The sequence below is a fragment of the Schistocerca gregaria genome, chromosome 4 (genome assembly GCF_023897955.1).
Source record: "Schistocerca gregaria isolate iqSchGreg1 chromosome 4, iqSchGreg1.2, whole genome shotgun sequence".
Classification (NCBI taxonomy): Eukaryota; Metazoa; Arthropoda; class Insecta; order Orthoptera; family Acrididae; genus Schistocerca; species Schistocerca gregaria.
The window spans coordinates 163,905,984-163,921,419 of record NC_064923.1 but is presented as its reverse complement, the minus strand read 5'-3'; positions in this window follow the sequence as shown (position 1 = coordinate 163,921,419).

Here is a 15,436-nt window from a genome sequence, read left to right as displayed (position 1 = left end):
AAATCAATGACTATGCCCCACGCCACAACTTTGATAAAGGTCGGATTTTTGGATGTGCCGTGTCGCGAAACATTGACGTTGACCGTTAAAGTGAGCTGTGTGACCTTTTCTATTCGGTGGAGCCCTGCGTGTGAAAAAGCCTAGGAGTTAGACCGGACTGGCCACTTGTGACATCTACGTATAAGAAGGACTTGAGATTTTAGTAACCTGGCGGTGTCATCTGAAAGTGTTGCCTCCGAGTGTTATTTGCAGCAGATGGTTGGCTTTCATCTGTATGGGAAATTGAAACCTAGTATCTCAGCAAATCCTTGGCTCATCTGTTTGAAAATGCTTGAGATTCCAAAAGAGAAAATGTTGTGGACAGTAGCACTCTACATAGTGAAACATAGACTGCTAACGGTACATTCTCTATCTCATCTACTGTGGACACCTTCATTGTAAATTGTGTTTCGGGTGAGCCAGCATCGGACAGCTTGCAAAATTGGAACTGAGATTCCTAGAGTTCGTTTCTATAGCCCTGATGCCTTGGGTTAGACATGTGAACTAGATTGCACCGCAATTGATGTCATTCCGACTTGGATATAGTCATTACGTCGATCGCTAATTACGTACTAGGGAGAGTGTTGATTCAGCTTGTAGCTTGTATGGGTGTGGTGCGCAAGTGAGAGATGGTCGAAATATGGGGAATAGTTTATTGGTCAGATATTTAACCTGGTGCTTCCTGTATAACACTTACGTAATATTCTGAACCACAGAGGTGGCCAAGAAGTGTTATATTAGTCTTTAATTTAAAAAGTACCTCTTTGATCCTTTAATTATATGTTGAAAGATTATATGATAGGACGCCTTAGGGATTTGAAAGTTGAGTGGCGCTCGACACGTTAGATATTTTCTTTAGTATTATTTTAAGTTGTTTCCCATTTCTATGTCAGTTAAACATTAAACGCTGAACTTGGAGGGTGTTGTTGAAAGCCAAGTTCTCCTCCACCTAATAATCATCTTATGAAGAATTATTTGGTTGTTCATTACTGTTCTGTATGTCCTTAACGCTCCTAGCCTGGAGTACGTCATTAGGATATGAAGTATTTTAATTAGGAGGGTAGAAGGAGTGTTAATGTAATTCATGCGAAGTCTTAATGCGTCTGAGGATTGTAAAATTTGGTCTTCCTCAATTCATAATACGATAAATTTGGCAGATTACCTGAGTATCCGTTGTACACACGGTGTGCCAGGAGAAATGGTCAACATTAGGAATGTGATGGCAACGATTATTTCAAGTAACGAAGTCCAGTAAAAATTGGGATTACTTGTTTCAAAATGTGAATCAAATCTCTTGTACTGCAACCTCTTTGCTCTCATCTTTAGGGAGGAATTAGTGAGGATCAATACAAGACAAAAAATTGTGTAGTTAATATAGGCTCTAAAATAATTAACTTAAGGCCTATGGGCTGTTGTTCAGTAAAAGAGATGTGTTTCACAGTAGAGAAGGTGAACAAGTGATCATACCTGTATGAGCTTTTGAGCACACGTTTACTGATTTTTTTCTTTTTTTGGCCCAGACCAACACACCTTAATATATGGAAACCAAGAGGTAAAGAGGTTGCAGTAGAGGAGATTTGTTTCATAGAATCTAAGATGAAGAAGTGCTCATAGCCAGTGCATAATTTTTAACCTTGGCGTGTCGCAATGCAGCTCTTCAACTATCGAAAACTCCTATTCCTCTGTCCACGCACAAAGATCGTAACTCATTTTTTTAAAACCTGGCATGAAACTGAAGGTGAGAAATCAGTTTTTACAGAACTCTCTACTATTTTTCATTAACACACATAACACGAGATTCCACCGTGCTCCTACATCGCTGAGGTTGCTGGCAGTCGTAAACAAAAGGCGATACTTACCGATTACAGATTCGGAACGAAGCTCGGCTTATCTTGGGCATACTGCACACACACACACACACAAACAAACACACACACACACACACACACACACACACACGTTACCTCGCCCCATGCCCCTGCCCATCGCATCACGAGTTACTTTTGCTTCTTCAAATATCTGATGCCGACTTTACTTTAAATATCCGGTGGCGACTTGTTCCAGTGACTTCCACAAAATTCCCTGGAAGTGCCGGAATGCCTTAAAGACAGAAATAAAGCCCTGATCCTAGCAATTAATGTTGCATTTTCGAGCTTATGTTTTTCCTTCGAATAATCGTTCCTTTCATACTGATGAATATTGATCGTTGCTCTTGTGATAACCTGTATACCACTACGTGAATGATTATGAATGATCAAAGGTATTGGACGGTTGTAACGCGTGAAGAAACGATCTTTCAAATGAGTGCCACAAGCCGTTGTTTGTAAACTCTCTAATGTCAAACAGCTGCGGGAGAAAATTAGTTATATTTTGATGTTAGTCATATTGATACTTCTAACTTATTAAGTATTAATTCTTCACTTCATTAATACACTTCTTGCTGACATTAGCAACCTGTTGAGCAAAAGGCACTGGACCACATGTGTTGGACATCAGAGAGAATGTCAACGAATTCTACACATCAGTTTCTATTTTATTCAATAAATGACACTGGAGAATTACATTACTGGCCATTAAAATTGGTGTACCAAGAATAAATGTAGATGATAAATGGGTGTCCATTGGACAAATATATTATACTAGAACTGACATGTGATTACGTTTTCAAGCAATTTGAGTTCATAGATCCTGAGAAATCAGTACCCAGAACAACCACCTCTGGCCGTAATAACGGCTTTGATACGCCTGGGCATTCAGTCAAACAGACCTTGGATGGCGTGCACAGGTACGGCTGCCGATGCAGCATCAGCACGATACCACAGTTCATCAAGAGAAGTGACTGGCGTATTGTGACGAACCAGTTGCTCGGCCACCATTGATCACACGTTTTCAGTTGGTGAGAGATGTCGAGAATTTGCTGGCCAGGGCAGCAGTAGAACGTTTTCTGTATCCAGAAAGGTCAGTACAGGACCTGCAACATACGGTCGTACATTATCCTACTAAAATGTAACGTTCACTGTTCAAAGTACCGTCAATGCGAACAAGAGGTGACCGAGACTTGTAACCAATGGCACCCATACATCACGCCGGGTGATACGCCAGTACAGTGACGACGAATACACGCTTCCAATGTGCGTTTATCGCGATGTCGCCAAACACGGATGCGGCCATCATGATGCTGTAAACAGAACCGGGATTCATCCAAAAAAATTACGTTTTGTCATTCATGCACCAAGGTTCGTCGTTGAGTACTCCAGCGCAGGCGCTCCTGTCTGTGATACAGCGTCAAGGGTAATCGCAGCCATGGTCTCCGAGCTGATTATCCATGCTGCTACAAACGTCGTCGAACTGCCAGTGCAGATGGTCATTGTCTTGAAACGTCCCCATCTGTTGACTCAGGGATCGAGACGTGGTTGCACGATCCATTGCAGCCATGCGGGTAAGATGCCTGGTAACTCGACTGAGGTCGTTGGTATACAGCACTGCGTTCCGTATTATCCTCCTGAAGCCACCGATTCCCTATTCTGCTAACAGTCATTGGATCTCCACCAACGCGAGCAGAAATGTCGCGATACGATAAAGCGCAATCGCGATAGACTACAACTAGACCTTTATCAAAGTCGGAAATGTGATAGTACGCATTTCTCCTCCTTACACAAGGCATCACAGCAACGATTCAGCAGGCAAGGCCGGTCAACTGCTGTTTGTGTACGAGAAATCGGTTGGTCATGTCAGCACGTTGTAGGTGTCGCCACCGGCGCCAACCTTGTGTGAATGCCCTGAAAAGCTGATCATTTGCATGTCACAGTATCTTCTTCGTCTCGGTTAAATTTTGCGTCTGTAGCACCTTATCTTCGTGGTGTAGTAATTTTAATGGCGAGTAGTGTATATAACGGTTTTATTTGGCTAAACCTCGTAACAGCTCTCTTGTAAAAAGAGTAGGGAACATCGATGCACTTTTGTTCCTGGAGTGGATCCAATTTCCGAGTCAACCTATCGAGGCGAGATAAACCCCGTGCTGAAGCGAAAATAGGTACAAAAAATTAATAATAGACTTCTGGAACGCCTATTAGTATACGGCCACAACAGTGGGAGAGCGCAGACACAGCCGCAGAGCGGATCCCGCGGTGGGCAGCTAATCGGACGAGATCATTACCGCACCACTATGCCGCTTGCAAGCCGTCTACATTCTGCGGCCATTCTGCGCCACCGCCTGTCACTGCCGTAATGCACTCTCAGCGGCGGCGCCGACTCTGCCGGGCGGCGATCAAAGCCATTGTCTGTCGCAGATAAGCTCTTTAGCCAGAGCGCGCTCCGCACCGTACATCAGCATATTCATGTTAACACGCCTGCGTCACACGCCGCTGTCAAACAGCGCGCTCTGCCTCGCGGATGAATTCCTGTCTCTCGCGTACGGACACCTGTTTGTACGTGAACAGCGTAATGGCCTCATCGCAGGAATTCGTGATTTAGCTGAGAGTGTTGCGATATGAAATGCCAGCACAGGTGGACATTATTCCTCGATAGCTTGTCCTGTTTCAAAGCGATCAACTGTATCTCTAACAAATACTGACATACCTACACTAAATTTGATCAAAGAGACACACAACGCACATTAAACGTGTTCAAGAAGGCGCAAATAAACTGACACAACAACTTACGGACTGTCATCTATTTCCATTCTCAATTACTTTAAAAACTTTAGATGAACACCACTAACACTTTCTTCCTTCTACGCGCTTCATTCTGGAACCGCGCGGCCGCTACGGTTTTGTTTGAATGATGCCTCGGGCATGTATGTGTGTGGCGTCCTTAGGTTAATTAGGTTTAAGTAGTTATAAGTTCTAGGGGACTAATGACCTACGCTGTTAAGTCCCATAGCGCTCAGAGCCATTTGAACCATTTCAACCTTCTTTCTATGTGTAGCCGAGTCCCTTCATATCCTCATTCTCTCCCACCGTATGTAGTTCTTTGTTCCCCACCCCCAGTTGTTAACATGTTGTTTCTTTGCTTCTACTTCTCCTTTGTTTTCACACCTTCTCTGCTCAGATGATAGGTGACATGGTCACAGTGAAGATTACAAACACCCACTGACTGGATTTCTTAAATTTTTATCAACATTTTATATCAACCTGCCTCCGCATCCAAGTTCGCCTACAGCACTACAGGTTACTAATATTCCTGTTATGAATGACGACAAGACCACTGATGTGACGAAAGTCTCGGCATACTATCTAACATCGTGTCCAACCTCCCTTTAGCTGGCGTAGAGTATCAGATCAACGTGACATGGCCACAACATGTCGCTGGAAGTCCATTGCAGAAATATTGAGTTACGTTGCCTCTAAGGCCGTCCATAGCTGCGAAAGTGTTGCCGGTGCAGGGTTTTCTGCACTAACGGACCCCTCTATTATGTGCCATAAATATCCCACGAGCCTCATGTCAGGTGATCTGGGTGGTCAAATCATTCCCTCGAATAGTCCAGAATGCTCTTCAAACCAGTCGTTACCAATTGCGGAGCGGTGGCATGTCTAATTGTCATCCAAAAGGATTCCATCTTTGTTTGGGAACAGGAAGTCCATGAATGGCTGCAAATGGTCTCCAAGAAGTTGAACACAATCTTCTTCCTTCAACGATCAATTCTATTGGACTAGAGGACTCAGTCGATTCCACGAAAACTCTGCCCACACCATTCTTGAGTCACCACCAGTTTGAACAGTGGCTTGTTGATAACTTGGGTGTATCGCTTCGTGGTGTCCATGCCACACTTTAATCCTCCCATCAGCTCTTAGTAAGTAAAACTGGGACTCACCTGACCCCTTGACGCTTTTCATGTCGTCTAGGGTACTACCAATGTGGTCACGAGGCCAGGGGAGGTGCTGCAGGCGATGTCGTGCTGTTATCAAAGACACTCATTTCGGTCGTCTGTTTACACAGCACTTTAAAGTCGAATTTCGCCTCATTGTCCTAACGGATGCATTCTCCGTACGTTCCACATTGATTTCTGCGGTTACTTTACTCAGTGTTGATGGCCTGTAGGCACTGACAACTCTACTTAAATGCTGCTGCTCTCGGTCGTTACGTGTAGGCCGTATGCCATTGCTTTGTCTTTGGTGAAAAATAATGTCTGAAATTTGGTGTTCACGGCACACTCTCGACACTGTAGATCTTGGAATATTAAATTCCCTACCGATTTCCGAAATTGAATCTACTACGCATCTAGCTCTGATTACCACTCCATTTTCGAAGCCCCTGGTAATTTGTAAGTAGGCTGTTTAGGTTTTCTTATTGATAACGCCACGTAGCGCTCCGTATGAAAATCACTTGCTGTGCTATGTGCAGTCAGTAGTTAGTTGACATTGTTGTAATACTCGCCATTGTAGTGTTGGGAAGCTGGATTTTAACAGCGAGTAGCGTTCCGCAGTTGGTAGTGGGCCACGAGTAGTGGGGGATGTGGGGAGAGAGATGGCGGAGTTTTGAAATTTGTAAGAATGGACGTCATGAACTGATATATATATTATGACTATTAAGGTAAATACATTGTTTGTTCTCTATTAAAATCTTTCATTTGCTAACTATACCTATCAGTAGTTAGTGCCTTCCGTAGTTTGAATCTTTTATATAGCTGGCAGTAGTGGTGATCGCTGTATTACAGTAGTTCGAGTAACCAAGATTTTTGTGAAGTAAGTAATATGTGAAACGTATAGGTTAATGTTAGTCAGGGCCATTCTATTGTAGGGATTTTTGAAAGTCAGATTGCGTTACGCTAAAAATATTGTGTGTCAATTTAAGCACAGCCCTGTATAATTTTTCTATGGGGACGTTTCAATTTCCAGTCTAATAAAGAGGACTGTAGTCTTTTCAGAAGAATCACCAGACTGTAAATGCAAGCTCCACTCTTGCACTACCCTTTTATATCTAGCGTACGCGATACTAACGGTATGTGTACATGTGCATATCGGTCTCCCATGACTTCTGTTACCTCAGTGAAAGAACGTTCCTCTAATACTGTAATTCTGTAGCTGCTATCGCCGATAATATTGCTCAAAAATATTCAAATGTGCGTAGTTATTGAACGCACTTTTACGGAATTGTTTCACCAGGGAAGAGGAATGGGATATTCCAGAACTTGAAACACAAACATCTGCTAGCATGAGTTTCTTAGAAGTAGACACCTTAGGGGTTGCGAAGCAACTCAAATCGTTTGATACGGGCAAGTCTTCAGGTCTAGATTGTGTACCAATTAGGTTCCTTTCTGATTACGCTGATACAAAGCTCCCTACTTAGCAATTATATACAACCGATCGCTCACCGATAGATCTGTACCTACAGATTGGAAAATTGCGCAGGTCACACCAGTGATTAAGAAGGGTAGTAGGAGTAATCCATCGAACTACAGACCTATATCATTGACTTCGGTTTGCAATAGGGTATTGGAGCATATACTGCATTTAAACATTATGTATCACCTCGAAGGGAACGATCTATTGATACGTAATCAGCATGGTTTCAGAAAACATCGTTCTTGTGCAATGCAGCTAGCTCTTTATTCAAACGAAGTAATGGCCGCTATCGACAGGGGATCTCAAGTTGGTTCCGTATTTCTAGATTTCCGGATAGCTTTTGCCACTGTTCCTCATAAGCGACTTCTAATCAAGCTGCGGGCCTATGGGGTATCGTCTCAGTTGTGCGACTGGATTCGTGATTTCCTATCAGGAAGGTCGCAGTTCGTAGTACTAGACGGCAAATCACTGAGTAAAACTGAAGTGATATCAGGTGTTCCCCACAGAAGCGTCCTGGGACCTCTGCTCTTCCTAATGTATATAAATGACCTGAGTGATAATCTGAGCAGATCGAAAGGGTGCAAAAAAGTGCAGCTCGTTTGGTATTGTCAGGTAATAGGGGAGAGAGTGTGGCAGATATGATACGCGAGTTGGGATGGAAAGCAGTAAAGCAAAGAGGTTTTTTGTCGCGGCGATATCTATTTACGAAATTTCAATCACCAACTTTCTCTTCAGAATGCGATAATGTTATGTTGAGTCCCACCCACATAATTAGGAATAATCATCAAAATAAAATAAGAGAAGTCAGATCTCGAACAGAAAGGTTTAGGTGTTCGTTTTTCCCGCGCGCTGTTCGCGAGTGGAATGGTAGAGAGATAGTATGATTGTAGTTCATGAACCCTCTGCCAATCACTTAAATGTGAATTGCGGAGTAATCATGTAGATGCAGATGTAGATGTAGAAGTCTTATGATGCTTAACTGCTAAGGTCATCAGTCCCTAATCTTACACACTACTTAACCTAAATTATCCTAAGGACAAACACACACACCCATGCCCAAGGAAGGACTTGACTCTCCCCCGGGACCAGTCGCAGAGTCCATGACTGCAGCGCCTGAGACCGCTCGGCTAAACCCGCGCGGCTATTATTCCCATGGTAGGAATTTGAATGTCTGTGATCGTGTGTGATGGATAAATTATCGGACTATGTGTCATTTCTAGAAAGACCATGTGTGATAGGAAGCAGTATCTGAACTAACGGAGATCGTATCGGAGTTCTAGTAGTTTTAAAGTAAACTCTAATTACCTAACAGAAAGCGGTCGCCAGCCTAATTACGCAAAGTGCTACGAAGTACTTATACTGCTTATCAAGAAACTAAAGTATTATGTACGACCTTACTCGGTACTAACAAATCTTTTTTTTTAAATAAGGACACGAAACAGTAACACAATGTAGCCAACCTTGAAACACAAGACTGCCATGAGCAGCACTGTTGGAGCTTTATAATGTCCTAGCAAATAACAGCCTCTCACTGACATACACATTCCGTATTCAGCACCACAAACCTAATGAGCATTACACTTTGCCACTGCAGAAAGAAAGGACCACACCTAATTTGCACAGAAGTGGTTTTCTAAATTAAGTATGGAGAACATTGAAACAATATTGGTCTTTTAAATATTTATGTTAAATGCTCTGGTTACTATCGGTTTAATCGGTTTACTTGGGAAGCTTAAACTTCTTTATGCCAAACAGAACACAAATGGAACATGCGGTCCATGAATTTGTTATAAAAAAAAAGCATTTGTAGCCAGTTAATCTTTAAAGGAAACGGGAAACTATAATAATGTCTGCTGCAGTTCATATGTATTGTTACATTAATAAAAAACCCAAAGCTGGCTCAACAATTTCCATGCACCAAAAGCTATTCTGTAAGTTGTCTAAGATCAGAGCCGAACATTTCTGGAAAGACGCAGTGAGGAAAAACTTCCAAACAAAAACAAAGAAACTCATGTAATCATGCAAACAAACCTGTGAAGCAAATATTCATTAATTTGGTCATTAAACAGCCGCAATCGCCAATAGCCATTTTCTAGTAGGACAGTTCTATCCATTACTTTTAACAATGAATGCATATTTTAGCTTAATAATATCTACATCTACATCTACATGATTACTCTGAAATTCACATTTAAGTGCTTGGCATACTATCTGTCTACAATTCCACCCCCGAACAGCGCGCGGAAAAAACGAACACCTAAACCTTTCTGTTCGAGCTCTGATTTCTCTTATTTTATTTTGAAGATCATTCCTACCTATGTAGGTTGGGCTCAACATAATATTTTCGCATTCGGAAGAGAGAGTTGGTGACTGAACTTTCGTAAATAGATCTCGCCACGACGAAAGACATCTTTGCTTTAATGCTTTCCATCCCAACTCGCGTATCATATCCGCCGTACTCTATCCCCTGTTACGTGATAATACAAAACGAGGTCCCCTATTTTGCAACCTTTCGATGTCCTCCCACCTGTTAAGGATCCCACACCGCGCAGCAACATTCTAACAGAGGACGAACGAGTGTAGTGTATGCTGTCTCTTTAGTGGACTTGTTGCAACTTCAAAGTGTCCTGCCAATAAAACGCAACCTTTGGCTCGCCTTCCCCACAATATTATATATAACTTGTAAGTAAAGTAATTATTTCTCTCCTTTGCATCTAAACTTAAGCAAAACTTTTCTGCATATAAACTTAAGCAAAACTTCGTTTCTTCACTTGTGAAAACTTGCGTCGTTTATTTCAGAAACAAAACTAAATACTTAAAAAAACTGACTGCTGCAGTTAGTGATAAGTATGAAAGTAATAAATATTTTTGCTGTTCAGTTGAACAGTTTAGTCGGATGTAATGAATCATTGGGAAAAGGACCTTGTATAGGTAAAGTGACTAAGGATTAATAGAAAGTTTTCCACACAAATTTAAACTAAAAGCAATTATTATTTTCAAGTAAAAGAGTTATCTGGTCCATGCAAGACTACAATACTCAACGTAGAGCTTGAGACATACATAGTGGCTGGATCGATCTTCTTATCGGCAGATTTTTGTAATCCAAAGCCACCCAGGTAATGTTATGAATAATTATTACCCAGTAATCCTCCATACTTGATGCATTATTGTTCGATATACCTACTTTCCTTGCCTCACTCAGCACAAGTTTGCACTATAGCTGCTGACCCTCTTTGTGTTTGCGATCAAAAGTGTGCTTGTGGTCTCCTGCCAAACCCACCTTTTCTATTCCTGCCAAGCGAGTTCGATTGCGTAGGCACTTCATTCCAAGTCTTACATCTGTACTAATTTGCGTTCCTTAGCATGAACCAGCTGTACAGATATCGTTTTAACATTACAGTACTTCGGCAGAACATTACTTGAGAAATTACATATATGCGTGCGTTATCTAATGCCATGTAAAGTGACATGAAATATGAAGAAAACGTTTACGTGTAAGTTGCACCAAAGAACATACTGACACAAATGTCACGTTAAGCATAAACTGACTTAGAAGGCACTTAAGACGGTGGTCCACTCGAAGATAAGACGATTTGAATCCTGGTGGTGGAAAATTATCACTGCCATCATTTGGTCGGTATTGAGAAGGAAGGTGATGGCGTGAATTTCCTGACAACAATTTGCGCCAGTGTCATGGTTTAAATTCCTAACGCCTCAACATTGTCACAGGACGTGAGGCATGTGACAGTGATAATGATGGTCGATCCGTCTGATAGCGAAGTTAAGCTTGGTGCTATTCGACGGGAATAGGCTGCGTGATGGCACCAGGTTTCACTCACACCATTCCCTTCACCAATAACAACAGAAACCCAGGTTTCACTCACACCACTCCCTTCACCCATAACAACACAAACCTAACCCCACACAGTAGAAACAGTCATCAAATTCATACTCACGACCCTGTCACACACATGATACTTCATGACAGGCCAGAGGAAAGAAACGCCAAACAGTCTTTACTAGGACCTTGCCTCGGATGGTGGTGCACGCTTCCTGTATCTGCTCCCCTACTCACAGTCGCTGACTAAGGGACTACTGATGATTTTATTGCAACAGTTCTTTACCTCAGTATAACGCTAGTGTGCTAATCTTAAGGACGCAAATATTTTCGCACGAAGTTTCGCTGCCAAGTAACACAGCTCGGACAGTACATGAAAAGAACCATTTATGTATAGAACAGAAAGTAACTCAAAGAAACGCCCATTGAGAAAAATGGAAATTTTTATTCGTTGACAGCAATTACACTGATATGACTACAGTTTATAATGATCCCCTGGATATGGTACCTAATATAATGTGTGATCACCACCGACAACAATGTATGCTCGGGACCGTGCTCCCATGCTGGCCACAAGTTTGGTAATGAGTAGTCGTGGTCGGTTTTTCCATTCCTCCACCAGTACTGTCGACGACTGTTGGGTGGTGGCGGTGCAATTAACCGTGCTGCAATACGTGTCCCCAATGCATCCCACACGTGCTCGATGGCATTTAAGTCGAGGAACTGTCAGGCTGCTCGATTCGTTGAGTATTCTCTAGTTCCAAGAGATCCTCCACCGAAGCTGTTCGCTGCGGTCAAAATGAAGTCAGCGCCAGATGCACACCAGTAAAGACGCACATGGCGAAGGAGTAGGCTGTAACAATAATGTTGAGCAATGAGTGTATCCTATTAGGTATCATGATCCCCCTTTTGTAATGTGCAGAAAACCAGCATGAATAGGTGTAACTAAGGTCTTTGAATAAAAGTGTCGTTTAGGTTCGTCTAGTTGCGTGTATCTTCCAGCTACCTTTTGTACTCCACTGCAGCAATTCCTTCTGTCTATGGTCTAAGTTTTGTTGACCCATTTTACTTGTCAGTGATATGTTTTGTAAAGGTTACTTCCATTCAAATGGTTCAATGGCTCTGATCACTATGAAACTTAACATCTTAGGTCATCAATTTAGAACTACTTAAACCTAACTAACCTAAGGACATCACACACATCCATGCCCGACGCAGGATTCGAACTTGCGACCGTAGCAGTCCCGCGGTTCCGGACTGCAGCGCCTAGAACCGCACGGCCACCGCGACCGGCTACTTCCATTCGCAAGTTTTCTTCACCAATGCAGTTTCTCCTACAGATCGGCCTCACTTATTATCAAAGTATGAAAAACGTAAAAATGTGGTATTCACCCCACTCCATCTTTGGCTGACCGATAGAGCAACATGTTTTCTTCGTTCTACTGAAAATAGAAAGTCACGGTTGCAAAGTTCTTTTAAATAAAACAAAAATTACATTGCTAGTGTGACAGTTTTACTTTCAGTATAACCTAAAAAGTGCGATATTGCGTTCTGTGCTGTATATTGTACGGTTTTATGTAACTGCATTGAAACAGGTGGTTCTGAAGACGATCTTATTCGATCGAGACTTGTAATTGTATAGATAATCATTGCGATCATAGAGTGATATAAAGCCTTGGAATTCTCTGTCTTGCTTCTTCAAACTGTCATTTATTTTTATTTTGAAACGGGGTGTTTTTGTTGCCTATATCATGGCCTTCGGTCACTCAAAACTGTATCGTAAACAAGACTGGGAAAAGATATGGAAGCAAATAGTTATTTCATTTGGGCAGAGCATATCTTTAAGAAAGTACAACAGATGGCTATTTGTTGTTAACATAAATAAAATGCACAACCTGCATAGCCTTCCAACTCATTTAAGAATTCTCGCTACTTTGATGTGAAGAAATCTTTCTAACATTAGACGATTTCCTCAACTCATCTTACAGAGATGCTTATCAAACTCTATCCAATGCTGCAGGATAAGTATTTTGCACCGTGGATAGGTTCACTGTCAAAATTACGAGACTATAATTACAAATAAGGGTCATAAAATCATTACTCATACCTTGCGATACGTCCTTCGAATTTCAGATTCAGATCTGACCCATAATTCATGTTCCCAAAATAGACTCAATGAATGGGAAGTCCAGCATTTTCAAAACGCACGAACCTTTTGTCAATGAATTTACCTTAACTTCACATCGCAATAACTACAATAGCTTCATTAGAATTAATTTTATTCTAAGCTTGAGGGCTGAGAAACCGGCTCCTGGAATGAGAAAGCTAAGGTCTCAAAACTGTGTGAATCTGTTATTCCTGACGGTGAAAGGGTACTTAGCGTGGTTTTAATTTTATGTGATTAGATGGATTGGTTAACGAGAAACTGTGGTGTTATCACTTCAGAAGAACGGCTAATGTATAAATGATTGATTTCCATTTATACGCAGAAAGTCGTTCTACGAGTCTTGTCAGGAGGATATTTCGTACATCAATTCCTGCATACTACAAGTAGCGTAGTTAATCAGTTAGGCTAGTTGAGAACAAGTTGAGATGAACAGGAAGTTTATCACAATCATTCAATCTGTTCATAAGGTCTCATAGCTTACATAACTAAGACGATGAAGCGCTTTAGAAGATAAATATGTAGAAAATAGGTATTATACTTCGTATATACCGATTACATGAATTATTATCAACAAAGAGAAAATTGTAGTTATATTTTCATTTTAATTTGTCCTTACACCAAGGAATTTTGTACCCACGTTACATTAATGCCGAAGGTATTGTGACGTAACCTTTTCATTAATATGCAGTCTCTGAGAGGAAGTAACGCATCGGCTGACGAACTAAGTTTGGAAATTAGAGCAGTTCCTCAGAGCGTCTTGTGGTGTACGCCTTGCATTCAAAGTTGCCTCTGTAAAGCACTTTCATCTCGCAACCTCGCCGAATTTGTACCATCAATCATGAATATGCATGAAAGTGTTAAGATCTGAATGCGGAGCTTGTTAATGCTGATACAATATACATAGCCCGACAACCGACACAAACATGTCGTGCTACAGAGACCACTAATTACCCTCGCTGCCGGCGTCACACAGAAACTCCGAGCTCAACTGTGCCGTATCTACGACTGTTAAGACTCATACTCAGTGCGTATCACACTCGTATCCTACAAATATTAGGTTGAGGCTCTGTGGAGAAGTACACGACCGCTTCATAAATTATTCATTTCATTACGTCTCATGAAACATCATGACGAAGCGTGTATGAAAATTATAATCTAGACATATCAAAAGCATTAGCATACATCACAATTTAAGATTCCTAATTAGTGAGCAACTAAACTATTTGTTCGTGGAAAATACAGAAGAAAAAAAGGCAATTGACACAAATAAAGGTAGGAAACATCGGACAAATCACCTTCCCCAGGAAATGAGTAGAAAACGAGTAGAAACGATTTCTTGTGTTCCCGAAAATATATTTGTCGCATTTGCAAATTCTACAATGAGGGATCGTACATGGTCTATGCATTGGTATTTTCTACACCAAAAATGGTATTTTTCAGAGGATAAAAAAAAAAACAACAAAGAGAAATAGAATGTAACAAACACCACCGAATGAATTCCCCCATTTTTTTTCATTTTAGTGTGTGTGGACCACATATTATATCAAACGAGTAATCATTACGTTATGTACTTTTATGGTTAAGATCTGGCGGGAATAAGGTACAGAGGCTATCGTTTTTTAAAATACAGTTTAATATCAAATTACGTACATAATGAGAATTTAATGGTACGAAATGATTTAAAAATTAAATCTTTTAATAACTGAAGCTTAAATCAATCAGTAATCTTTATTTTTACAATCCTGGTTCACATCCCTAACAGAAAGGAATGATTAAATTATGTACAGCTGTCTGTTCTACAATACACTTCCCTGGCATGTAGGACTCATGGCTAAGAACTAAAATGTTGTGATAAATTAAATGATACCTATCAGAACGCTCCGCTACTCAGTAATGTGAAAACAGGGTAGCACAATATGGAAGCTCCTTTTTTAGACGACCCACATGTATGTAAAAATTTCCTTACAGTGTATGAGCGAGCAATCTTCAATCGTGTGACGTTATTTTAGTAATGATAGTAAAGGGTCAGAATTATTGTAGTCTAGGGAGTGTGTTTTATATAGTCTCTTTCAACAACTGTGAAGATTAAGTATATAAGCACGAGTTTCT